The sequence below is a fragment of the Tamandua tetradactyla genome, chromosome 15, assembly GCF_023851605.1.
Source record: "Tamandua tetradactyla isolate mTamTet1 chromosome 15, mTamTet1.pri, whole genome shotgun sequence".
NCBI classification, from domain to species: domain Eukaryota; kingdom Metazoa; phylum Chordata; class Mammalia; order Pilosa; family Myrmecophagidae; genus Tamandua; species Tamandua tetradactyla.
This window is the reverse complement of record NC_135341.1, coordinates 28,146,895-28,171,992: the sequence shown is the minus strand read 5'-3', so window position 1 is coordinate 28,171,992 and position 25,098 is coordinate 28,146,895. Positions and strand designations below refer to the sequence as shown.

Genomic DNA, 25,098 nt, shown 5'->3' with positions numbered 1-25,098 from the left:
AGAAGAAACCCAAACAGCCAATAAATAAACGAACAAAAAATGATCACCATTCCCGGTAAATAGGAAAATGTAAATAAGCTACCATGTGTCATGGATTGAATTGTGTCCCCTAGGCCCCATCAAAAGATACGTTCAAGTCCAAACCCCTGGGCTCATGAATGTGATCCTTCCTGGAAATAAGGTCTCTGAAGATGTCATCAGTTAAGATGAGGCCAAACTGGATTAGGGTGGGACCTTTTCCACTGCGGCTGGTATCTTTATAAGGAAAGGAAACTTGGAGGCAGACAGAGAGAGAGCGCCAGGTGAGAGAGGCAGAGGTGGAGATATGCCACGAGCCCGGACCGCCGCGGCCCGCTGGCACGCTTCCACCAAAAGCCTACAGACTGTGCAGGAAGCGTGGCTCTCCTGGCACCCTGATTGGGACTTCTAGATTTCAAAATCCTAAGACAAGCCACCCAGTTTATGGTGATTTGTTAGAGCAGCCCTGGGTAACTAAAACACCAGGTTTACCTTTCAAATTGGTGATTTTTATATGGCAATACCCAATGTGGGCACGGATGTGAAAAAGCAAGTCCTTTGCTTCATTACTGTAAATGTAGAAATTGATATAACATTTCCACAGGGTAATTTGGCAGCATTTTCCCAGACCATTAAAATGACCCAACAATTCCTCTTACAATAATTAATTTGATTAAAGAAAAAAAAAGAACGAGCACAGATGAGCGCTGAGGCTACGGCTCCCAGTGCTGTTTTAGATAGAGAGACAGGCATGGCTCAAAGGCTCAAAAAGGCTACGGTAGGGACCTGCTGCTAGGACAGCACCTTGCTGAGGTGTGCATGCTCAATGCGTGAGGGAGTGGCAGTGGCAAAGGGAAGACCTGCTTATCCCACACTGTGTGCAAATACGGAATTACCCAGGCTGGGGTCCTTTCAATCCCAAACACTCATCCCACCCTGGCCCACTTGGCAGCTCAGCAAACCAACTGGGACCCAGACCTATTACACAGCTTGCCCCTGGGTGTCTGGGACACTCAGTGTTCACACAGTTCCCAGGTGGCAGAGCCACCCCCTTCAAGGCCAGCACACAGCATCCGCGGTGGGCTCAGGCTGGGCCCTGGCACCCCTGAAGGCCCTGGGAGGGGAGGGCTGCATACATCTCATCAGAGACCCCCTCCTCCACGCAGCCACACCTTCCCCAGGGCTCTCAGCCTGCCCCACCTACCAGGAGCAGCTACAGAGATGGCACAGATCCGAGAAGAAAACGGGTCCATGAGCAAGGCCGCTTGCTCCTAACACAAACAGCAATCCTCCAGAGAAGGTCTGCTCGGTACCAGACCTGGGGCAGCTCACCCCTTACTCCGCAGCAACCCTGAGAGGCAGATCTATTATATCTGCTTTACAGACACGGGGCTCAGAGAGGTCAAGTTCTCTGTCTAAAATCACCCAACTAGTGAGCATGTGAACTCCCTTCTGACCCCTCTCTATGTGCCTCAACTTTTGCATCCACAAAATGGGAAGAATAAGGTACTATTGTGCTTGTCGTGAGGGTTAACTGAGTCTTTCTTTAGAAAGTGCTTAGAACATTTCCCGACCCATGGGGAGCTCTCTGCATAGCTCTTACTGTTTTAGCAAGGCTGTACGGGGTAGCAGCTCACAGGAAGGATTCTAGAACCAGCTGCCTGGGTTCAAATCCCACACCCACCACTCGCTAGCTGTGTGGCTTTGGGCAAGTTACTTAAGTCTTTGTTCCTCAGTTTCCTCATCCATAAAATGAAAATGGCATTAACAGTATCTCCCTGAGTAGTGGGAATGATCATTTTTCCCAGTTGGGTTAATGTACTCAGACAGTGTGTGTCACAAAATAAGTGCAATGTGCCTGGCATGTAATAAGTTCAATGTACAGGTTACCTGCTGGGAATGTCATCCACTCTGTCTCCTACTAGTCCACAGCTGCACTGAAATAACACCACCACCACAATGGTAGAGATCATTCTGGCCGACAAGAACCTGGCATATGTTCTCCTATTTCATCCTGACAACACCCTATGCGTAGGCACTGTTATTGTTTAGATTTACAGATGGGGAAACTGAGGCACAGACCGCGCAACTAACTTGCCCCAGGTCACACAGCCAGGAAGCAGCAATGCCAGGCCCCAAACCAAATCAGTCGGGCTCCAGGGCTCCTGCCCCCACACTGCCCACCCAAATCTCACATACCCAGCGGCTACCAGCTTGTGACATCGCATGACTGCCAGTACTTCCGATAGGATGGTGATGCATGGTTTTCTAGCTCTGAGACGACTCACTCCCAAGTCTCCCACCATGCAGCCCAAACACTGGTCCCTACAGATGTCTATCCTCACCCCACCAAGAAGTGACTAACAGAAAGGGTTGGAAGGTTACATTAGCCCAGTCACCGAGTAGCCATCCCTGTCATCCCTCCCCTGTCATCTCTCCCCCATTCTCCCGGGAAATCACACTGGGATATGGTGTGCTGCCAAGGTGAGACATAGCTGTTAAAACAAACCCTGGGCTGAGCTGACATCCACACAGCTGGTTCTCCCAACAGCATTTTATGGTCATGTGCTACTTAAACCATGGCTTGCTCAGAAGCTAACGCTGGGAGGCAAAACCTGGATAAATCCTCCTTCGTGTGCCATTCTGGCCTTTAGAGCATGAAATTCATGGCAGTAAAGTTCACTTCCCACTACTGATCAGACTAAAAAGGTTGCAAAGCTTTTGGCACATCCCATATGGCCAGACCTGTAGGTGATGCCCCGGGGAATGGCTTGAAGCAGGGGTGGGTCTTCAATTCCCTCAACAGCTTCCTCAGCAAATCACCAGAAGAGCTAGATCTTGAAGAAAATAAAAATCTATGCATGTGTTTCACCAGGATCCATACCCTACTGCTTCAAGGCTGGTATAATTTAATTAAATAGAGGTCTGTTTTTCAGATAATCCAGATCAAGAGCTGGAAAGATCCACAGAGAAGTATCTAGTCTACGGCCCTCATTTAGAGACAGGAGGACTAAGGGCTGGTAGAGGGTCACTCAGTAGGGTGGGGGCAGGCTGGGACCCCTGCAGGCCCCATTTACAGGCTCTTTTCAGCCTTCCTTGCTCACTTGATCTAAGTGCTGCCAGGGTAGACATCTGTGCCTTCCTGCTGCAGCATTTAGTCCCCATTCTTCTGCTGACAGCACCCTGGTTTTCCCCTGCAGAATCTCCCCCTCCCCAGCTCTCAGACCCTGTGATTCATGAAGCACCAACATTAGCCTACAGGAAGAGGCATATGGCCTGGCCAATGACAGTGACACCTGAGGCCTTTGCTGGAGTCAAAGAAAAGAGTTGCGTTCCTTCTGGTGCAGTAGATGAGCTGCTGGGGTGCAGATCTGGAGCTGTGTGGGGCATCTTGCGCACAAACTCTGCCTTGGAAGGAAGCCTGCCTGGGAAAGAAGAGCAAAGGACCAAGAAAGAAACAGATTCTACCTGGAGCCAGCCATGTCTGAAGGTAGAAATATCACTGGATTTGCCAATTAAGCAATCCTTTTTTTTTTTTAACTTAGGAAAGTGTGCATTTATTTCTGTCACAAGCAACCCCAAAAAACTATGTTTGGTTTCTTAGTGAAAGTCTGTTAAAGCAGCAAGTGACCAAAATGAGAATGTTGCCAGGAGACCCTCCCTAGCACCTCACACGGCACCTTGGCACACAGTAAGTGCTCAATATATGTGTAATGGAGGTGTCTGTCAAACACCCCTTTCTCAGTGGGACCCTCTTTGACCACCCTGTTGGAAACTGCAGCCCTCCTCAGCCTCCCTACCCCCATCCCTGCCTGTTTTCCAAGGTAGTTATCCCCTTCAGACCTACTCAATGTTTTGCTTATTGTTTCTTGTGGGTTCTTCCCCCACTTGAATCCCAAGAAGGTGAGGATTTTAGTCCACCTTGTTAACTGCTGCATCCCTGGGGCCTCAGTCCACACTCGGCACCCCCAGGTGGTTAATATCATCGGCTGAGTTGGTGAATGAGGGAAGGGATGAGGGAATGAATGGGTGAGCACATACTGCATAGGGGGCACACCCAGTACCTGCCAGGCAGAGTGCCTGGCCGTGGGCACCCTCCAGATGTCCTGCCTCCGGCTTCAGCATAGGGACAGGTCCTCTACCCGCCTCTCCGAGCCCACATGCCAGCAGCCATTGTACATCCAGGCAACCTGATCATCCCCCCATCCCACGCCGGTCCAAGCAGCAGCAGCAAGATTTAAAAGCCAAATCACTTATGAAGGTGGGCTAAAAAGATGTTTTCCATTTTTCCCCTATATATAAATATCGCACACTCCTTGTAAAAACCCCAAACAAAATAAAATGTAACAAGCAAACAATGAAAAGCCATAATGATTTAACCTATAAACACCATTTTGGGTGAAAGGCACAAACGGGCAGACTGCTGATATATTTGATTCAACCCTCAAGGTGTCTTTTAAAAGAAAAAAAAAAAATCGAGGTAGATCCCAAAATTTAAAAAGGCAGAAGATTTCATTTAGAAATCAGGAATCTAGTGTCAATGAAATGTTTGGAGAATCTAGTCACCGAAGCCACGTTCTCACACATGACAAGGGTCACTGTGGTTGAGAGGTAGCGGCCCCTTTAAGAGGGTCCCACTCTGCCCCCTGCCCTTCCCTGGTCACTTATTTTAGGTTCCTTCCCAGCCCCTGCTGCACTCGGGATTGGTGACCTCTGCCCTGACCTATATCCTCTCAGACTTCGCTGTGGTCGTAAAGCTTTCTAGGAAACTCTCTGGAAATTTTCTTCGGCCTCCAATAGTGTGACCTGGGAAGCTATAAATAACCACACAGTTCCCAGCCTCAGAGAACGCTGCATTTGACAGGCGGCCCCTTCTGCGGGCTCAGCACACTGGGTCAGGCTCACTGTCTCCTTCTCAGACTGGCCACCCATTTCCACAGCGGCCCTGCACGTTCCCTCGGGTAACCCACACGGACGGCCGACCTTCCCCACGGCACTCATCCCACTGGAGTGCCTTTTCCACCAGGAAATTCCAAACCCAGCCCCCCTGCATGGAAGGGACAGCCACAGAGCTTGGCCTGCCACTGCCCGGCTGCTCCTGCAGGCCCCACCTGTGCCCCCCAGAGAACCCCACAATCCGCTAGTATCCCGTGGGCTTGCTGACACTCTGATTCTATGGTACAGTGGTAACTCCTCGGGGGCTGCTCACGGATGATTGTTTTCCCAGAAGCTGGCCTGGTCCTCGCAGCAGAGGCACCAGTGGGCGACAGGGGTGGGGGTGAGACATGAATAGGTGCTGGGGGGGCGGCAAGTGGCTGCAGGGGAAGCGGGAGGGGTGAGTGAGCCCCTTAACCTGTGCTTTTTAATCTTCCAATGTCACTAATAAATTATTATATTAAATTAAAAAGCAGGATATGAAGTTACATGTGAATAGACTTGTATGTGAAAAAAAGAAAAAGAAAAACACTGTACTATTGACAGTGGCTTGGTGTACTTTCCAAATGTCCTACAAGTGTGTTTTATGAAGTTCCTTTTTAACTGCCAACATTAGACTATAACCAAGTGAATAGTGTCCCCTGGACTTTTGTGGATTTTGAAGCACCGAGGGCCTACAGAGGAAGAGATAATATTTTGAATTCATTTGGCTCTTAGTGTGGAGTTGAGAGGGGGAAGAAAAGAAAACACAGAGTGCAAGCCGGGCCTTCCCCAGGGGAAAGCGAGCTTCGTGACTCCTTGGTGGCCCCCCAGCAACCAATGCCACTGCTACCTGCTATCAGCAAAAACAACAGCAGTTTGCCTTCCGGGTCCTGGAAATCCAAAACATGATGGGAAATTATATTTCTTTTGGAGCAAAGGATGGTAATTTTTTTCAGCACTGGCTTATGAATGCTTCCTGAGGAAAACAAAGACGCATAAGGAAATCTTCTAAGATGAACACATGGCTTTAAATTAAAATAGGAATGTTCTTTAAAAAGCACCACCGCTCAGGTCCCCGTCCTCGCTCGCGGGAGAGCCAGACCGAGAAGTGTTGGCTGGGGATCATGCAGAGCTGGGAGCAGGCTGAGTTTCTCCGCCACTGTCACTCATTCATTTCCCAAATTCATCCATTTCTCAAACATTTGCTGAGTGGCTCCTAGCAACCAGGCATCTGCAAGAAGGTAATCAGTGCAAACCCGGTCCTTGGAAACAAGGAGGGGAAGAGGGCGCAGACCCTGACCAAAAAAATCGAAGGAACAAGAGAACTACAGATGGTGATCTGAGCCGGCAAGTGGGGGGGGGATAAAAGCAACCGAGGGGGAGATGCCGTTGGGCCAGCAGGGATGGGAGGTTACCAGGAACCCTCAGGCTAGAGGGACTCGGGGAGAAGGTTCCATTCAAAGACACAGAATCAGATAGCATGGAGTTGAAGAAGGCCACGGAAGGTTATTTCTGTTTTCCCAAGCCAAAAGTGAGTTCTTACCATGCTTAGGAAAGTATGAGCCATTAAGTAACCGTGCAGTTACAAACGCCCCCAGGCTCCACCAGACGCAGCGTATTAACAGACTGTATTTGGGTGCTGGAGTCTATGAGGGATGCATGAATCACCAGCAGAGTTGGTTAAATGTACGAGAAAATTAAAGAACACTGGAGGCGTCTCCACCACCCTAACGGCCCCAGGAGCAAGCAGGAAGTGCAGAGGATGGACTGAGCCTTTGGCAATGGACGGATCTGGGATTTGCACTTAAACTTGCAAAAGCTTCCCAGTGCTCAGATTGAATTCTCAATTGCTTAGAAAAACCTGCTGCCTCCCAACTCACCTCCCACCTCCTACCCTACCCTTGCTCCGGGCCCCAGGCTTGGACTGGCTTTTCCAGGGTCTGACTTCCTCCTAGACTGTGAACTCTGCAAAGGTGGAAACCAATCCATCCTCTTAAGGACTCGGTATTCATCTCTGAGGGCAGTGTCCAGGGCCCGGAGGGGCTGAGGTGGAGACAGAAAGGAAGATCAAGAAATCTCCTCTCCTCCATTTCTCAGGCTTCCAGTCCTCAGTTTCCACATCTGTAAAAAGTGGGGATGTATCAGGCAAGGGTCTCTAAGGAGCCAGAACCTACAGAGAAACCTATCTGTATACACACAATGTAAATGCTTGAGATTTTTATAAGAACTGTCTCATGTGAATGAGAAGATGGGCAAGTCTAAATTTCACAGGACAGGCCAAGGCTGGGAACGCCATTGAAGGTTTTTGATGAGTTTCCCAGGAGATACTGGGCTGACTGAAGTAGAGTGAGAAATTCTCCCTTCTGACTGCTGAAATCATCACTTCTCCTTTTAAAGTCTTCAACTGATCGGATGAGACCTCTCTCATAGTTGAAGGCAGTCTCCTCAGTTGATGGTAGGTATGATCAGCCATAGATACAGGAGGGAAAGAGCACTGGAAAGACGGAAGGGGCCTGGGGGTTGGGGGGTGGTATCACTTCTGGGTGTGCCCTTAGCTGAAAGCTACTATGTTCACGCTTTTGCTAAGTTCTTTTCAGCAGCAGAACCCACGTGACAAGCCCACACAAAACCCAAGAACCAGAGTTATTTGGGTTGAAGGAGGGGCTGGGGAGCAACCAGACCCACCAACTTCCCCCAACCCCTACACCTTCATTCCAGCAGCCACTAAGCTTGAAACTCTCCCAGGAATGTGGGACTCCTGGAACCTCCCCTTTAAATATATGCTCGCCGGGGAACAGAGCCGGCTTCCATTCCTTCCTTCCTTCCTTTCTTTTAACCTCAAAGGATCTGGAAAATGACATTCAAAACTGAAATTTGCCATAGACTCACTGTCTTGTGTCTTCACCACTGGTTCACCATGTGTCCGGCATGTACTTGGGACACCACAAATGGGTGACGGTCATGGATGGGCAACCCCCATGCGGATTCTATTCGGGACCCTCCCTCACTAGCTAAGTGACTCTCAGCAAATCTCTGATTCTCGCAAAACCTAAGAAACCCCAGCAGTACCCCCATCTCTTGGGACTTTAAGAAGGTTCAATGAGCTCAAACTCGTAGAACTTAGCACTGGGAATAGCACACGGTAAGAGCACTGTAAATACTACCGATCATCATTAATTAATAGCATCAATAGAATTTCAATAATCCATTGGAGGGAATTAAAACGTGCCCATGGGAAGCACAGTGCCCTGCATATTCCAACAGTGTTTGGGCCTAGGACCAGTCTGTGAATGACTGGTTTTTCTAACTGCCTCTTTTACTTTTCTTTTCATATCAATGGGAGACAGTGCCTGAACCATGGAGGTGTGACAAGCCAGGCTCACCTGGAGCCCTGTATTCATTACCTAGTGTTTATGCAACCGTATGTGCCCTCGCTGTCTCATTTCTGCCTGAACCTGTGCTCCAGGGACCTTGGAGAATGCATTTCCCTATTAGGATTTTCTAGGGCTTTGTATGCTCAGACCACAGTACGTGCAGATGGTAAATTAATAGCACAGACACTGCAGTTGATACCTCTAAAGGCGTAAAAATGAAAGTAGAAATAGCTGGAAATCTTTTTTCTTTTATTTTTTCAGGGCTGAGGGCAGGAGAACAGGAAGTTGCCTGCAGCCACAAGAAAGACAGACAGAGAGAGACACACGGAAGACGACACAGACCGTGAAGGATGGGCGCCCACTGCTGGCCGGCATCAGGAAAGGTCAGAGGGGGATCTAGCCCAACTCTCTTCACAAATTTCGAATATTCTTTAGTTTAGTTTAGTTTTGTTTTAATAATCTGAACTGCAAATTAAAAGGCTTCTTTCCTAAAAGGAGAATTGCTGGAAGGAAGGCCAAAAGCACAGAGCTCTTCATTCTCCTCTTCACTTAGGTTCCTCCAGCTGCAGCACTCGAGTGTCACCTACAAGTGACCCGGTGAGTGCTACAGAGCGAGCTCAGCACCAAAGAACCCAAAGAACCCAAACCACGCAGGGCACATGGCCAAGTGGCTGCACACCGCCCCCAGCAGCACCCCATTCCCAATTTAAGAGCTTGTCCTCTTGACCAGACGCCAAACAGTCAGAGCTGCCTGATTCCTTCCAGAAAACACCAGCAGGTCTGCACCAAGGGTCAGCGAGGTCCTGGAGGAGGAGAGGATGGCTCGGTCCTGGGTCAGATCCAGCAAGGCTGCTTGCTCCCCAGAGGGGCTCCAACCTCAGCCCCCAGCCCCAGGCTCAATCCTCTCCCTAGGAACAACCCTCAGCAGCACCTGTAAATCCTGAGCCCTCTAGGGCCCTGCATTCAATCGTCGGCTTTGTTCTCACTGTGACTTTAAACCCAGAGCCAGTCTGAGTTTGGACCCAGCGCATTGCCTCACAGCAGCACCTCCCCGCTGTGCGGCCCTTCGCTGAAGGTCCAGGAGCTGCCAGAAACCCGATGTGTCCAGTCAAATCACTCACAATCATGCTGTAAGGCAGGAGATAGTCTCCCCAAATCAAGGGTGTGAATTATTAAAATATGAGGCTTCCCAGCTTCTTGCCCACAGGCCAAGGAGGGACTTGGCCCAGCCACCATTTTTTTTACCCTTTACACAGCCTGAGTTCATCTGTCTCCATTATGCAAACTAAATTAATCTGAGGGAGGGAAGCAGAGACAAGAGAATAGCAGGGGTGGGGGAGGAGAGAACAGTCCTGGGGGAAGAGTTAAGGGAAAATAATTTAAGTAGGAAATGAAGGAGAGAGGTTTTAGGGTACCTGCAAGGCAAAGGTGAATTCAAGGCTTAAAGCACAGCTATTGGGTATAACTACCCACCCGCCACCACCCCCACCCCCACCTCAAATAGTCTGCAAGAGACAAAAATAGAGAACTACTTTTATTATTGGCTAATAGACCATGAATCTCTAAAAGCAAAAAAATTAAAAACAAAAACAAAAAAACCCTAGATCTGAAGTGTTGGGTGTTTGGTATTTGCTTAGATTATATTCTTATCTTATAGTTAAAGAAATGGAGGCTCAGAGAGGGTCAGTAACTCGCTGATGGTCACACAGCTCAGGAGTGGCAGAGCCTAAATCCTAACCTCAATGTGTCCGAGCCCAGGATCCATGCTCTTTCTGTTACCCTCTCTACTTCTGTACCAGAGGGAGACAACACTACTCCACAGGTCACGCCAGGGGTAAGAGTGAGATGGCCCAGGCAGACTAAGAACACAGTGCAGTGGGTCGTGTATTGTAGCTGATGCCAGAAATAACAGTCCCTTTCCTTCCCTTCCCTTTGCCCCAATAACTGGCTCTTCAGGTCCAGCTATCGCTTGATAACCCAGTTCTGACTGCCGGGTTCCTGAGATGAATTTTGTTGTCCCAAACCCTGTTTGGGTGAGATTCTACTATTCTTGTCTCTCCTGGGTCTGCACACAGCTGGCATTCTAACCCCAAACTCCTCCAATGAGCTGCTTGAGGCTCAACTCCCTCCTGGCAGGCTCTCCTGTGTTAACGCCCTGACCAGTCACATGTCGAAGGATCCAAACTTCTCCCCATCTGTTCATTCATTCAAGAAATGTCCCTTCTTTGTGCTACACAATGTGCAGGGCATTTGGGAGACAATGCCAATATGAAAAACTCTCCAAAAATTGGAAATTAGACTCTGCAGCAAGCTTAATTTTGTTTGAATATCTATTTGCTTTCTGTTAGAACCCAAATTCTAAATTTAGGATGTTAACTTATAAAAAACTGATGTTTCAAACAATTTCAAATTGGTATAAAAGATAATTCCAAAGGCTACGGTTTTATTTCCCTCTAGGGCATTACCAGTTTTATATCTAAGTATGCAACCATACTCCAACATTCTTTTTTCTACAAATGTAATACATACATACATATAGGTGTATACATATATAATATTTTTTTCTTATGGATGTTCCTTCGAATCAGATTTCTCATCCCCATCCTGCTAGTTCTTTCATTAATGAGTTAAATACATATTTTACCCAGGCTAAGTACATATTTTACAAGAGTCAGGGAAGGTTTTCAGAGGAAAGTGAACTTTTGTATGAGATACAAAGGATAAGTAGGAGGAAAAGCATTCCAGGCAGAAGGAACAGCATGTGCAAAGGCCCTGTGGAGGGAGAGCAGCACACTGGAGGAATGGAAAGAAAGCCAAGTGACCTCCTGTGGCTGGGGTCTTTCAATCACTACCTGTCATACTAACATCATGATGTGACTGTTAAATCGAGCCCCTCCCAGTCTACCCAGCCACATGGGATGGTTATATCCTGAAAACAGAGAAGTGGCCTCATAGAGTGGGAGAAGAAGAACTACATTCCTGGACTATGTGGTTATAACACCATGTCACTCTTCTCTAGGCGTCAGGCGAGGGACCAGTTACTGCACAGCTGCAAAGTTCCCGTTCCCGAGATGGACAAGGCACCTCTGGACTGCACACTCAGAGAGCAGCTTCCACACTCACCACAGAGGAGATTTATGATCCTTGGGCACCAACAGCTCAGTGCCAAGGCCCTCTGTCAACACCAGGGCAGTCTCTGTGGCTTGGCTGAGCTCCACAGTCTGTTCACCAAGTCAACACAACATAAATACCTGCTCAATAAAACTTTTTAAACTCTGTAATTGGGTGATAATTTCTGCACATCCCAGAACTTTACTTGCCAAAAACATCACTCTACACTCAAGTCTCGTATCAGCCTTTTGGCCCTCTCTGCCTAACTCAAGTCCTACTTTCAGATTTGAACAGAGGTTTTCTCTCTCTCATATTGTACAGAACACCAGCCCTGGAGGCAGGAGACGCAGCCAGAGACGGAGACTTAGCTGGGTGACTGGACAAATTGCTTAACTCTCCCGAGCCTCGGTTTCTGTACCTGGAAGGTGGGAATCCTCCCATCTCATTGCAGAATCATCAAAAGGTTCAGTGGTCATGGATAAAAACACATTGTAGGTTATAAACAAAATAAACAAGTTATTTTCATAGTTGTTATGATTATCAGGCACTATTTTTTAAAATCTGGCAAAGCTTTATTAAGTAAGCATAAAACTCTACATGCAACTTGGGCAAAATCTCCATATAAAAACGTAAAGCCAAAATCGACAAGCAAAAACATGGCAAGAAAGCAAGGTGCAATTGTGCAAGTTCCAGCAGCAGCAGGCTAGCAGGTGCCAGCTCTGAAGCGATGCTGTGTCAAGAACCACGCTGGACACAGATGAGCCTTGTCTCAGGCATCAAAACAGTAACTTGCAGAGAATTTACATGCATTCATCAACATGCTTGGTTTTTACAAAAGTGCCTACTTTGTGGACAAAATTAAATATTTCTCTAAATATTTTCCAAAAAGGAAAAAGTTTCAACAGCCTAGTTAATTTCGTCATCACCCTCAATGAAGAGTGAAAAATAGCCACATTTTTCCACTTATCATGGGCCATAATTATCTCAAAATACCAGTACTAGCATAGGTGGATAATCTTTTAAGATTGTTCACATTAGATTTGTAACAACACAGACTACATCTTAAATACTTACTACACTCCCATGAAGCCAGGATAAACAGGAAAAAATAAGATATGTATCAGAAATGCTGGCTGGTTCACACAGCATCAATTCTCAACCTGGGATTTGTAATACCTCAGAATGTTTACAACTGTATCAAAGAGAATGTGAAATGCTAAAACAAGACAAAACAAAAGCTTCCAGACATAACTGATTTTAACTCACTTTATATGACTTGATGCTCCTTAGGAACTGACTAAATGACCATCTTATGGCCATCGTAAGTCAAACATTGAGGATATTTGTAGCACCTAACCCACAGGAAACATGGAATAATTATTTATCGAATCAATGAATCCGAAATTGCTTAAGATTGAGAAGAGGTATTCAAGAGTCTGCCACCAGGGGGCAATACAGAGTAAGATTTCTTAGCATAATTTTTCTTTTTTTTTTTCTTTTAAAATTTGGTCTCAGTTGAGAGCCTAATAGAGAGAACCCAAAAATACATACATTTCAATATACATTGAAAATAAAAGCAAACATATAAAGATTTTCTGAAAGGTTTTTTTTCATTGTATCATAATTTTAAGAAAAAGTTTTATTTAGAAATATTTTCAAACTTAAAAGACCGTTAAAATATAATCTGAGGGAATTTTGATGAAACCCTCAGGGCTAACCTAAAAGCTCCAAGAAGCACCATAAATCCTCCTTTATCCCAGGCTCTGAGGACCTCTGTTTAAAATGCAAATAGGTTACCAGGGCTGGATAACTTATTAATATACTTCAACCATTAACTCTCACACATGATGAGAACTAATTCTCCAGTTTGGTTAGCAAAGGGCAAGGCCCTGGAGAGCGGGGCACAATGCTGGGTGGTGACTGAGAGGAGAGGAACACAGGTGATGGTACCCTCTGGTAGCAGCCCACAAGATCTCCTTAACTCCCCATCGTGGTCCTTTATCCCTGCTTGGTAGACCCAGGAACCAGGGCTGATGGGTTAAAGAGGGTCTGAGGGAATGGCCTCACCACTGCCCAGAGAATCTGCTGAACCCTCTCCCTCATTTCAGCATCCCTTTTGCTTCAGATCCCTCTTCCCCATTAGGTCCCCTATCTTAGCAACCCTCTGCAAACTGCAACTAGCAAGAGGAATTCAAACCTCAAGTTCACATTCCTTCCTCATCTCTAACTCCATTTCAAATATTTGACTGCTTCGACATCTCATATAGAATAAAATCCAAGATTTTAGCACAGCTAAGTAGACCCTCTAACCACCCCATCAATCCCGTCTAAACCCTCAATCTACTTCCTGGGACCTGCATCGCAACAGCCCCACACCAGGTCCCCAGGCCTGGAGAAAGGCCCGTCACTGAATGACATATTTCAGTCGAGCTTCTGAACACCCAGCCCCAGTGCCACCCTCTCCAAGAAGCCTTCCTGACCCCCACAACCTCCTTCAGGATTGACTGCCCCCCTTCTGCCCCCCAGCCCACCCCCCAATTCTCAGTTCAGACTTCTAGGCTGTGGCCCACATCTTTCAGGGCAGGGCCCATGAGTGGTCATTTCTGCAGGCCTTGAGCCCAGTCCAGGGCCTGGACGAGAACTGGCATCAGGGATGCGGCTGAGGGCACAGGTTCTCAGAGGAACATCAAGAGGACAAGCATCTAATGATGGGTGGGAAGAGATGCCAAAAGCAAACTCTGCCCCCTGACAGCTTCACCACTGAGCAGGAAGAATCAGGAAGAGTGGGGTCTGGGAGCCTCTACACAGAGCTTAACTGCACACAGATATCAGTCTGCCATGAGAAATTTGAGGTGAGGTTTGTGGGCATGCTTTCCACATCCACATATGACTTTGCCCTGGTCAACACAGAGAGGTGGCTTGGGTGTAAAACCAGAGGCTCTCAGCAGTAGATGGGCACAAGAGGCAAATAGTCCAAACAGCCCCCTCCACCCCTCACTCCATTGCCCTATCTGTCCTGACCCCTGTAACTATCAGGAAAGTCAAAGGGCTTTATACTCTCACTCCTCCAGGGGCTCCACATTACTAGTTAGAAATCCTGCTGCTTCAGCAGAAACTTGTAGAACTTCCACAATTCATAAAGTTATGCCCAAAGGTGGGTGGGAAGATGGTGGAGTAGGAAGCTCCAGTAATTAGTTCCTACACCAAAACAAATATTCCACTGGCAGAACTGTCTGAATCAGCTATTTTGGAACTCTGGAGTCTGGTGGAGCACTGTGTGGCATCCAGAGACGAGCTGGACAAGGAGGCTGATAAATTGTGGTACCTACTGGTGAACTTCACCCTCTGTGCGCAGCTCCCATGCCCCATCACCCAGGTGTGTGGTAGCGAGCAGTGGGGACTGCAGCCCCAGCTTCTGATGCAGCTTGCTGGTGTCAGAGTGGGTCTCCAAAATCCGTGGGGGGGTGGGGGAGGGAGTGGATGTGCAGGGAATGGTCTGATTGTTGGTCACTGCTGTTGATCAGCTACTTCAGATTGCTGGGGTCTGGCTCAGAGGGCAGCAATCATTCCAACCCCCCTCAGGCAAAAGTGACAGAGGAGTCTTAAAGTGACAGTACCTTTTTCCCTCCTCTTTTCTCTTTCCATTCCCTGTTTGGGAGAAAAAAAAATCGCCTGGGAAAAGTAAAATATGGACAGCTCCAACTCTTGACAACAACGACAACAAAACCAAAACACCTAGCAATCCCAGCGGAGTGGGAGAACTAAATTTCCAGAGTTATAACAACATCATACTCAGAATATCCAGCTCTCAACAAAAAATTATAAAACACATAAAGAAACAGTAAAGTTCAACCCATTCATAGGAAAAAAAAGAAATTTGCCAGAAACCATCCCTGAGGAAGCACATATTATTGGAACTATTAGCCAAAGACTTTAAATCAACTGTCTTATATATGTTCAAGAAGTGAAAGAAATTCATGTACAAAGAGCCAAAGGAAATTAGTAAAAATGTCTGAACAAAATAGAGAGAGAGAAATTATAAGAAGGAACCGAACAAATTTTAGAGCAGCAAAGCACAGTAATTGAAAGGAAAAAAACTCACTAGATGAACTCAACACCAGATCTGAACAAGCAGAAAAAAGGATCTGTGATTTTGATGTCAGGGCAAGTGAAATTATCCAGTATGAGAAGCAGAAAGAAAAAATAATGAAGAAAAATGAACAGCACCTGAGGGACCTGTGAACACCATCAGCATAACAATACATGTATCACTGGAGTCCCAGAAGGATGGGAGAGAGAATGGGGCAGAAAAACTTACCCAATCAGATGAAAGACATAAACAGACACATTCAAGAAGCTCAACAAATTCCAAGCAGGAGAGACTTTACGAGATTAACACTTGGACACATTACAGCAAAATTATCAAGACCCTAAAGTGAAATTGTCGAAATACAAAGACAAAGAGGATTTTGAAAGCAGCAAGAGTGAAGCAACTCGTCATATACATGGGATTTCCCATTAAGATTAACAAATGATTTCTCCTTGGAAACCATGGGGGCCTGAAAACAGTGAGAGGGCATATTTAAAGCCCTTCAAAAAAACATGTCAACCAAACATTCTGTAACTGGCAAAATTATCTTTCAAAAAATGAAGGAGAAATTAAGACATTTACAGATAATCAAAAGGTAAAACAGTTTCTTCCTAGACTGGCCCTACAAGAAATACTAAAGAGAGTCCTTCAGGCTAAAACAAAAGGAAAATAGACTGTAACTTAAAGTCATAATAAGAAATAAATTAAAGTGGTAAGGTATTTACATAGGTAAATATAAAAACTTGCATTGCTATACTTGTGGTTTGTAACGGCTCCTCTTCTTCCCCATATGACAACAGTCAAATGTTGTCTTTTTAAAAAGACACATGTTAAATCTTTAAAGTCTATGTTAATGGAAATACCATGTATAAAGATGTAATCTGAGACAATAACAATATAAAAGGGGAAGGATAGAGAAATATAGGAATAGAGAGTTTGTATACCACTGAAATTCGGTTGGTATTAGTTGAATTTGTTTTGTTTTGTTTTTTTGTTTTTTTTTTTCCCACAATTGTCTTTATTAATTATTTTGAAAATATCTGTTATATAAAAAGTGACATTATTAACTGATAATGTCCCTCATACTTAGTATATAGAAGTTAATAATGATCTTTAAGTCTAAGTCAAGAAACTTAGGTCTTTGTTCTCAATAATACAAGAATGTAAATTAATTTCTATTCTTTAACAGTATGTTGCTTTACGGACAAAAGTTCTGGGACATTTTAAATATGATCATTACTAAGATACAAAGACTGACATATAAAAAAACCTCCAAATCGGGCTGTCCAAAGCTTCTCTGGATTAAATATTTAGTGATTTAGAGAGGAGTTTCTTTCTTAAGAAGCCACAATATATACAATGCAAACATATGATGATATAAAAAGTTAATTTTTTACATGTCAGTTTTCTCTCTTCACAGATATCTTTCTTAGGTTTCTCATGTCCAAAAGACAACTTTGCAAGCTGTATGAAATAGCTATATGTTGAAGTGATGTCTTCATCATTGCAGCAATAGGTACTTTTCAGAAGGAAAGACCTTGTGCTGAGTGATTGAATTGGAGCTGCAGGAAAGTAGGTAGAAAGTTCAAACGGCTCTTCAGAAATCCAGTGACCCATTTCCAAAGACCATAGTACCCATTCATAAGAAAGAATCCAGCAACCACGTGCAATTCCCAGAAGCACATTCAGTGTTCGAAGAGGCTTCCCTGTGACCACATGAGTAGTAGTTTTACACACGTCCCAGGAAAATGAAAAGCCTTTCAATTTATTCACAACTTGCATGATGACATTCTGCTTTTCAGATGGCATGCTTGTCATGACTAATGTTCTTGTTGGCTTTTTGACTTTTCCTCTTTTCCGTAATTCCTCATGAGGTTTGACTATTTCCTTAAAGCATTCATAGCTATCTAAAACATCATGGCTTGTTCGTCCAGTTTTAACACCTGAACTACATGTGTCATGTGAAACATTCAAAGGTGCTTCATACAGAGAATCAGCTGGATTATCATGAACTTTCTCAATCATTTGAGAAGATGTAGGGGAAAGATTTTCCCTTTTGTCCTGCATCTCCTGTAATCTCTTCTCCATTGCACTGTGATGACTATTACTAATTTTATTTATAGGACTATAGATTAAGGAACCATTAGATTCAAATACGAGAACAGGAATATCATTATCTAGCGTTGTTTTTTGCTTTTGTAGCTCTCTAGCCATTTTCTCAAATTTCTTTTGAAGTCTTTTATCATTTTCTGGTGTTTTGGGAATAAAATCTTTGGGCTGCATACACTTACGTTTTTTTTTAATTAGGTGTGGTAATTGTTCATTCGTATTAGTTGCAGGGAATAATGATTCATCGGCATGTACTCCAGCTGTCCTGCATTTTTCAACCCAGAGCACTGAAACAAGCTTTACCCCTTTCTTCTTCTGTGCTTTATCCCAAGTGCTCTGGTATCCATCTTTGAATACAACATGAGTTACTTGCTTGTTAAAAGTTTTTGAAACCTTTGCCCCCATATCTGTAAGTTGTTTTGTAAATGTCTTTGAATAATTTTCTCTTCCATTGGATGACCACACTTCAACATATGCTACTACATCTTTCAGGATGAAACTTTCTGGGGCCCCGGGGGCCGCCATAAGAGGACGTGGGCACAAGCCCACCCCCTGTTTTGTTTTGTTTTGTTTTTAGCTTAAGGTGTTAACAGTAATTATAAAGGTAACCACTAAGAAAATAACTAAGGAAAAAAATAGAGAAAAAGAAAGAAGGGAATCAAAATGCCACCTTACAAAAAAAAAAAAACTAAATACAAAAAAGGCACTAATGGGGTAATTGAGGAACAAAAAAATATACAAGATATACCAGACATACAAGAAAACAAATAGCTAAACAGCAAAGTAAATCTTTCCCAGTTATTATGTTAAATGTTAATGGATTAACCTCCCCTACTAAAAGGCAGAAATTGACAGATTGGATGAAAAAGCATGATCCATTTACACGCTGTCTACAAGACACAAAGAGGTATAAAGACCCAAAGAGGTTGAAAGTAAAAGGTAGAAAAATATATTCAGTGCAAAAGCAATCAAAGGAGAGCAGTGTAGCTATTTTATATTAAAGCTATAACATAGGCTTTAAGTAAAAAAAGATTACAAGAGACAAAGAAGGATATTATATATTGATAAAAGGTTAAATCCAGTAAGTAGATGTAATGATTATAAAAATGCACCTCACAAGAGGGTCCAACATATATAAAACAAAAATTTACAGAACTGAAGAGAGAAAGATAGTTCTACAATAGTACCTGGAAACGTCAATGTACCACTTTCAATAACTGATAGAATATCTAAAGAAGATCAAGGGAAATGGAGGATTTGAACAATACTATTAGCAATTAGATCTAATGGAATATAAAGAACACTCTACCCAACAACAGCAGATTATACATTCTTCTCCAAGTACACATGGAATATTTTCCATATATTAGGCCACAAATCAAATAAATTTTTAAAATACTGAAATCACAGAACGTAGCTTCTTGGGCCACAATGGGATAAAGCTAGAAATTAATATCAGAAGGAAAACTGGAAAATTTATGAACAAGTGGAAAATTAAAACAGCACAATTAAATAAGGGTCGAGGAAGAAATCACAAGGGAAATTAATCAATACTTCAAGACAAATGAAAATGAAAATAAAACATACCAAAAGGTATGGGATTCAGCAAAGGCAGTGCTCAGAGGGAAACTGATAGCTCTAAACGCCTACATTAAAAAAGAAGAGGGCGGGCAACAGTGGCTCAGAGGCAGAGTTCTCGCCTGCCATACCAGAGACCCAGGTTCAGTTCCCAGCGCCTGCCCATGCAGAAAAAAAAAAAAGAAGAAGAAGAAAAATTTCAAATCAATAACTTAACTTCACATGTACAGAAACTAGAGCAAAAAGAGCAAATTAAACCCAAAGTTAGTAGAAGGAAGGAAGCAATACAGATTAGAGCAGAGATAAGTGAAATAGAGAACAGAAAAACAACAGAGAGAATCAAGGAAACTGTAAGTTATTACTTTTTTCCTTTTTTTTTTTTACATGGGCAGGCACTGGAAATCGAACCCGGGTCCTCTGGCATGGCAGGCAAGCATTCTTGCCTGCTGAGCCACTGTGGCCCACACAAGTTGCTACTTTTTAAAAAGTAACAATAAAATGAACAACTCTTTAACTAGATTGACAAAGAAAAAGAAACAGAGGACATAACTAAAATCAAGAATGAAAGGGGGAACATTATTACTGACCTTATAGAAATAAAAGGAATTAAAAGAGGATATCATAAACAACCAACCATATGCCAACAAATCAGAAAACCTAAATGAAATGGGTAAATTGCTAGAAACATACAAATTGCCTAATCTAACACAAAAAGAAATAGAAAAATCTCAACAGACCTATACAAGCAAAGAGATTGAATCTGTAATTGCAAAACAAAAAAACTCCCCCAAAAGAAAAATCCATGGCCAGATAGTTTCATTGCCAAATTCTACCAAATATTTTTTTAAAAGATTTTGCACCAATCCTTCTCAAATTCTTCCAGAAAATAGGAGGAATTACTTCCTAAATCAAAGTCAAATAAAAACAGCACACAAAAAAGAAACATATAAACAAATATCCTTATTAATATAGTGCAAAAATCCTCAATTAATTACTGGCAAAGCAAATACAACAGTATATTAAAAGGATTATACACCAAGATCAAGTGGAATTTATTCCAGGAATGCAAGGGTGGTTCAACATAATAAAATTAATCAATGTAATACACATTAATAGTATGAAGAGAAAAAAAAAACACATGAACATCTCAATTGATGCAGAAAAAGCATTTTAAAAAATCCAACATCCTTTCATGATGACACCATGGAAAACTAGGAATATAAGGGAAACTTCTTAATATGATAAAGGGCATTTATGAAAAACCCACAGCAAATATCATACCCACTGATGAAAAACTGAAAGTTCTCCCACTAAGATGAGAAACAAGACAAGGATGTCACTGTTGTCCAACATTGTAGTAACGATTCTAGCCAGGACAATCAGGCAAGAGAAAGAAACAAGCAGCATCCAAATTGGAAAGGAAGTAGTCAGTTATCCCTAGTCGCAGACGACGTGATTCTGTGACTAGAAAGTCCTAAAAGGATCCCCAAGAGAGCTACTAGAACTAATAAAGGAATTCCGCAAAGGTGCAGGACACAAGACAAACAAGCAGAAATCAGTTGGGTTTCTATACCCTAGTAATGGACAGTATAAAAATAAAATCAGGAAAACAATTCCATTTACAATGGTATCTAAAAGAATAAAATACTTAAGAATACATTTTAAAAAGGAGGGGAAAGACTTGTGCACTGAAAAGTATAAAACATTGCTAAAAGAAATTTTAAAAGATTCAAATAAATGGAAAGAAATCCTGTGTTCATAGTTAGAAGACTTAATATGTGAAGATATCAACACTAACTTGTAAAGCAACCTACAAACTTGATGCCATCAAGTTCCATAAGCCTTTCTTGCAGAAATGAAAAAGCTGATCCTCAAATTCATATGGAATTGCAAAGGGCCCCAAATAGGCAAAAACATCTTGAAAAAGAAAAACAAAGTTGGAGGACTCACATTTCCTGATTTTAAAACTTATTACAAAGCTAAAGTAATTAAAACAATGTGGTACTGTCATAAAGATAGACACACAACCAATGGAACAGAATTGAGAGCCCTGAGATAAATCCACACCCACGGCCAGTTTTTCTACAAGGCTTCCAAGTCCACTCAGAACAGAAAGAACATCTTCAACCAATGGTGCTGGGACAACCGGAAATCCACATGCAAAAGAATGAATGTGGACCCCTACCTCGCACCACATACAAAAATTAATTTGAAATGGGTCAACAACTAAATATAAGGGATATTCTGTAAAATAGTAAAAGAAAGGGAAGTTTCTTCAGGACTTTGTATCAAACAATGGATTTTTTTAGATTTTACACCAAATCACCGAAACAAAAGAAAAACTAGATAAAATAGACCACACTAAAATTAAAAACTCTGTGCATTCAAGGATATTACCAAGAAAGTGAAAAAACAACCTAACAGAATGGGAGAAAATATTTGGAAACTATATATCTGACAAGGGTTTAACAGCCAGAAATATATAAAGAACTCCTATACCTCAGCAACAAAGAAACAAACAACTCAATTTAACAATGGGCCAAGGATTTGAATAGACATTCTCCAAAAAAGATATTTAGTGTCCAGTAAATTTATGAAAAGATGATCATACATTTATGCAAATTCAAACTACAATGCCGGCAGGCCATGGCAGAGTTTTCACCTATCACGCCAGAGACCCAGGTTCAATTCCCGGTGCCTGCCCATGCAAAAACAAGCAAACAAACAAAAAACGACAATGCAAATTTAAACTACAATGAGACAACACTGCACACCCACTAAGATGGCAATTATTTAAAGAATTCAAAATACAAGTATTGGCAAGAATGTTGAGAAATAGGGATCTTTGCAAAATTGTTGGTAAGAATGTAAAATGGTAGAATCACTGTGGAAAATAGTTTGGCGGTTCCTCAGAACGTTAACACAGAATTTCCATATGACCTAGCAATTCCACTCCAAGGTATATATCCAAAAGAAATGAGAGCAAGAACTCGAGCATTTATTTGTTTACCAATGTTCACAGCAGCATTATGCACAATAGCCAAAAGGTAGAAGCAACCCAAGTGTCCATCAACAGACGAATGGAAAACAAAGTGTGGGATAACCGTTCAATGGACTATTACTCAGCCATAAAAAGAAGTGCTAAATATGATGCTAAGCTAAAACATGCCTGAATCTTGAAGACATCATGTTGAACGAAATAAGCCAGACATAAGAGGCCAAATATTATATGATTTCTTCTACAGGAAACACTTAGAATAAGCAAATTCACTGAAACAGAAAGCAAAATAGTGGTTACCTGGGATGAGAGGAGGGGAATGAGTCTTGCTAAATGGGTATGAGTTTCAGTTTGAGATAATGGAAATAGTGGTGAAAGTTACACAGTATTGTCACGTACTTAATGTCAAAGAATCATCCACTTAAAATGGTTAAAATTATGTCTATGTTATGTACATTTTACCACAATTAGAATTTAATAATTAAAATAAAAAATGATGGGGGCCGGGGTTAAGCAGCTGAGAGTGTAGCTGATACGAGGCCTTGAGTTGGTGAGCGTTGAAATTGTGTGGCGGCACCTATGAGTTCATTATTCTTTTGTCCACTTTTACATGTGTTAAAGTTTTCCAAAATTGGAAAAAAAAAAAAAAAAAGCCATGCCCCTTACAAACTTTTATACAGATGTAAGCAAAATTGCTCAGGGGCTCCTCTGGCCTCATTTTCCTCATCTGCAAAATGAGGCAGGCGAGACTTAATGAACCTTGATGTCCTGAATCTACAATGTACTGTAGACAGCTCAGTGTTTGCGGCTCTCGTTTTTGTATGCGAACACCAAATCATCGTATCACAAGCTGCTCACTTCTCAGTGCCACATTCATACCGCCAGCCTGAGCTTCCTGCAAAGAGACCATTGAAAAACAGCCACCCCTTTATTCAATTCATACAAACACACTAAAGGCAACAGTCCAAACACATCCCTGTGCACAAAAACACCAGAACAGTGAAATCGGACAGAAGGAGCCATTTCACTCAACCATTTGGCACTGCTATTCCCTGGTATCAGAGATGGTTCATGCTTACAAATATTGACACTCATTAAATATGACCAGGAATGCGGCTCGGCTACTTTTTGTCCCCCTCATCCTGATTTTTTTTCTTTCCCTCCCTGAAGCTAAGAGCAACGTTGGCCGGACCCTGGCTCGCTTCCCTGCTTTCCCTGCCGTGTGGCTCCCAGGAGCAGTAACAGAGTATGGGGTCTTCCATGCCTCTGTGAGCTCCTTCACGGCCTCGGGGGCCCTGCTGGGGGCACCTAGGGCCTGGGGTGGGCGTGGGGGGAACTGCAGCCCAGGGACCTCCCAGGCCATTCCTCACGCCGCCTTCCCCAAACACCAGTGGAAAGCTGGGCAGTCGTTTGGGTCTTCTTGGTTTGGCTTTTAACTCATACTGTTTCATGGAATGGCCCATTCGAACAAGGCTTGTCTTCCCCTCGCCCTCCGACCCCTCACTGCGGAACTGGTCATTTCAGAGTTCAGAGGAAGTTACGTCCATGCATTTACACCCACGGGGGGCACACAGAGAAGGTGATTCTCAGGAGACACATGGAACAGACCCCTGTCCTCCCTTGAACACGTCCTTCAGGAGCCTCACTCCACATGGCAAGGAACTCAAGCTTTATTACGGAAACGTCCTCAAGAATGACTTCTTGGTTATTTAATGACTGGAGCTCTGCAGTAGCTCAACCAACAGATTAAGTATCACAAGGATTTTGGAGGGTCTTTTAAAAAAAGACAATGTATTTAACTTATCACAAATCATTCTCGCCTATTCATTAAATCAATTCCTTTGAAAAACATCACTAAAAAACACAATTCCAAATATGTTCTCCATGTGGTCACAAGAAATAAAACTATTCTTTTTAATTTTTATTGGCAAACCAAAACAACATACAAACATGAATATTCTTAACATACAAGCATTGCATATGTGGTGTACAATTAATGGCTCACAGTATCATCACATAGTAGTATACTCATCACCACGATCATTTTTAGAGCATTTGCATCACTCCAGAAAAAGAAAAAAGAAAAAACTCATACATACCATACCCCTTAGCCCTCCCTCTCATTGACCACTAGTATTTCCATCGACCCAATATATTTTAACCTTTGTTCCCCCTATCTTTTTCTATACCCCTTACCACTCCTTTTCATTGATCACTAGTATTTCAATCTACTCAATTTATTTTAACATTTATTCCCCCTATTATTTATTTATTTTTAATCCATGTTTTTTATTCATCTGTCCATACCGTAGATAAAAGAAGCATCAGACACAAGGTTTTCACAATTGCACAGTCACATTGCAAAAGCTGTATCATTATACAATCATCTTCAAGAAACATGGCTTTTGGAACACAGCTCTACATTTTCAGGTACTTCCCTCCAGCCTCTCCACTACATCTTAAACTAAAAAGGTGATATCTATATAATGCATAAGAATAACCTCCAGGATAACCTCTCCACTCTGTTTGGAATCTCTCAGCCATTGACACGCTGTCTCATTTCTCTCTTCCCACTTCCGGTCGAGAAGGGTTTCTCAATCCCTTAATGCTGAGCCCCAGCTCATTCTAGGATTTCTGTCCCGCGTTGCCAGGGAGGAAAACTATCCATTTTAAAAATAAATTTTTAAAAGCATCTTCATGTTGGATTGACCTTCCTCTGGTTAATTAAAAAATAGCAAGGCTATAGTGACCAGGGCATAGGCATAATGAGAACACTGAAAAGATCACTGCTTACTCCATAATAAACAAGTTCTGCTTTGCTCCAGAGTATGAACCCCAACTCTGCCAGGCACTAGCTGTGTGGCCTTGGGAAAATGACAACCCCTCTGAGCCTCTGCTTCCTC

The 25,098-nt window shown here is 43.1% G+C and overlaps 1 protein-coding gene, 1 long non-coding RNA gene and 1 pseudogene across 7 annotated transcripts in view; 1 reads left to right on the top strand and 2 right to left on the bottom strand.

Annotated features, from left to right (window-relative positions):
* LOC143657032 (uncharacterized) overlaps nt 1–3,503 on the top strand; it is a 106,035-nt gene extending 102,532 nt beyond the window's left edge. The window contains exon 6 of the long non-coding RNA XR_013162721.1: nt 3,219–3,503. This is a non-coding gene — a long non-coding RNA (uncharacterized LOC143657032). The remainder of the gene's footprint in view (nt 1–3,218) is intronic.
* The window catches only part of ARHGEF3 (Rho guanine nucleotide exchange factor 3), a 390,935-nt gene that overhangs the window by 287,593 nt on the left and 78,244 nt on the right, over nt 1–25,098 (bottom strand). The gene's annotated exons all lie outside the window — the stretch shown is intronic.
* Nucleotides 16,521–18,165, bottom strand: LOC143657895 (microcephalin pseudogene; annotated as a pseudogene).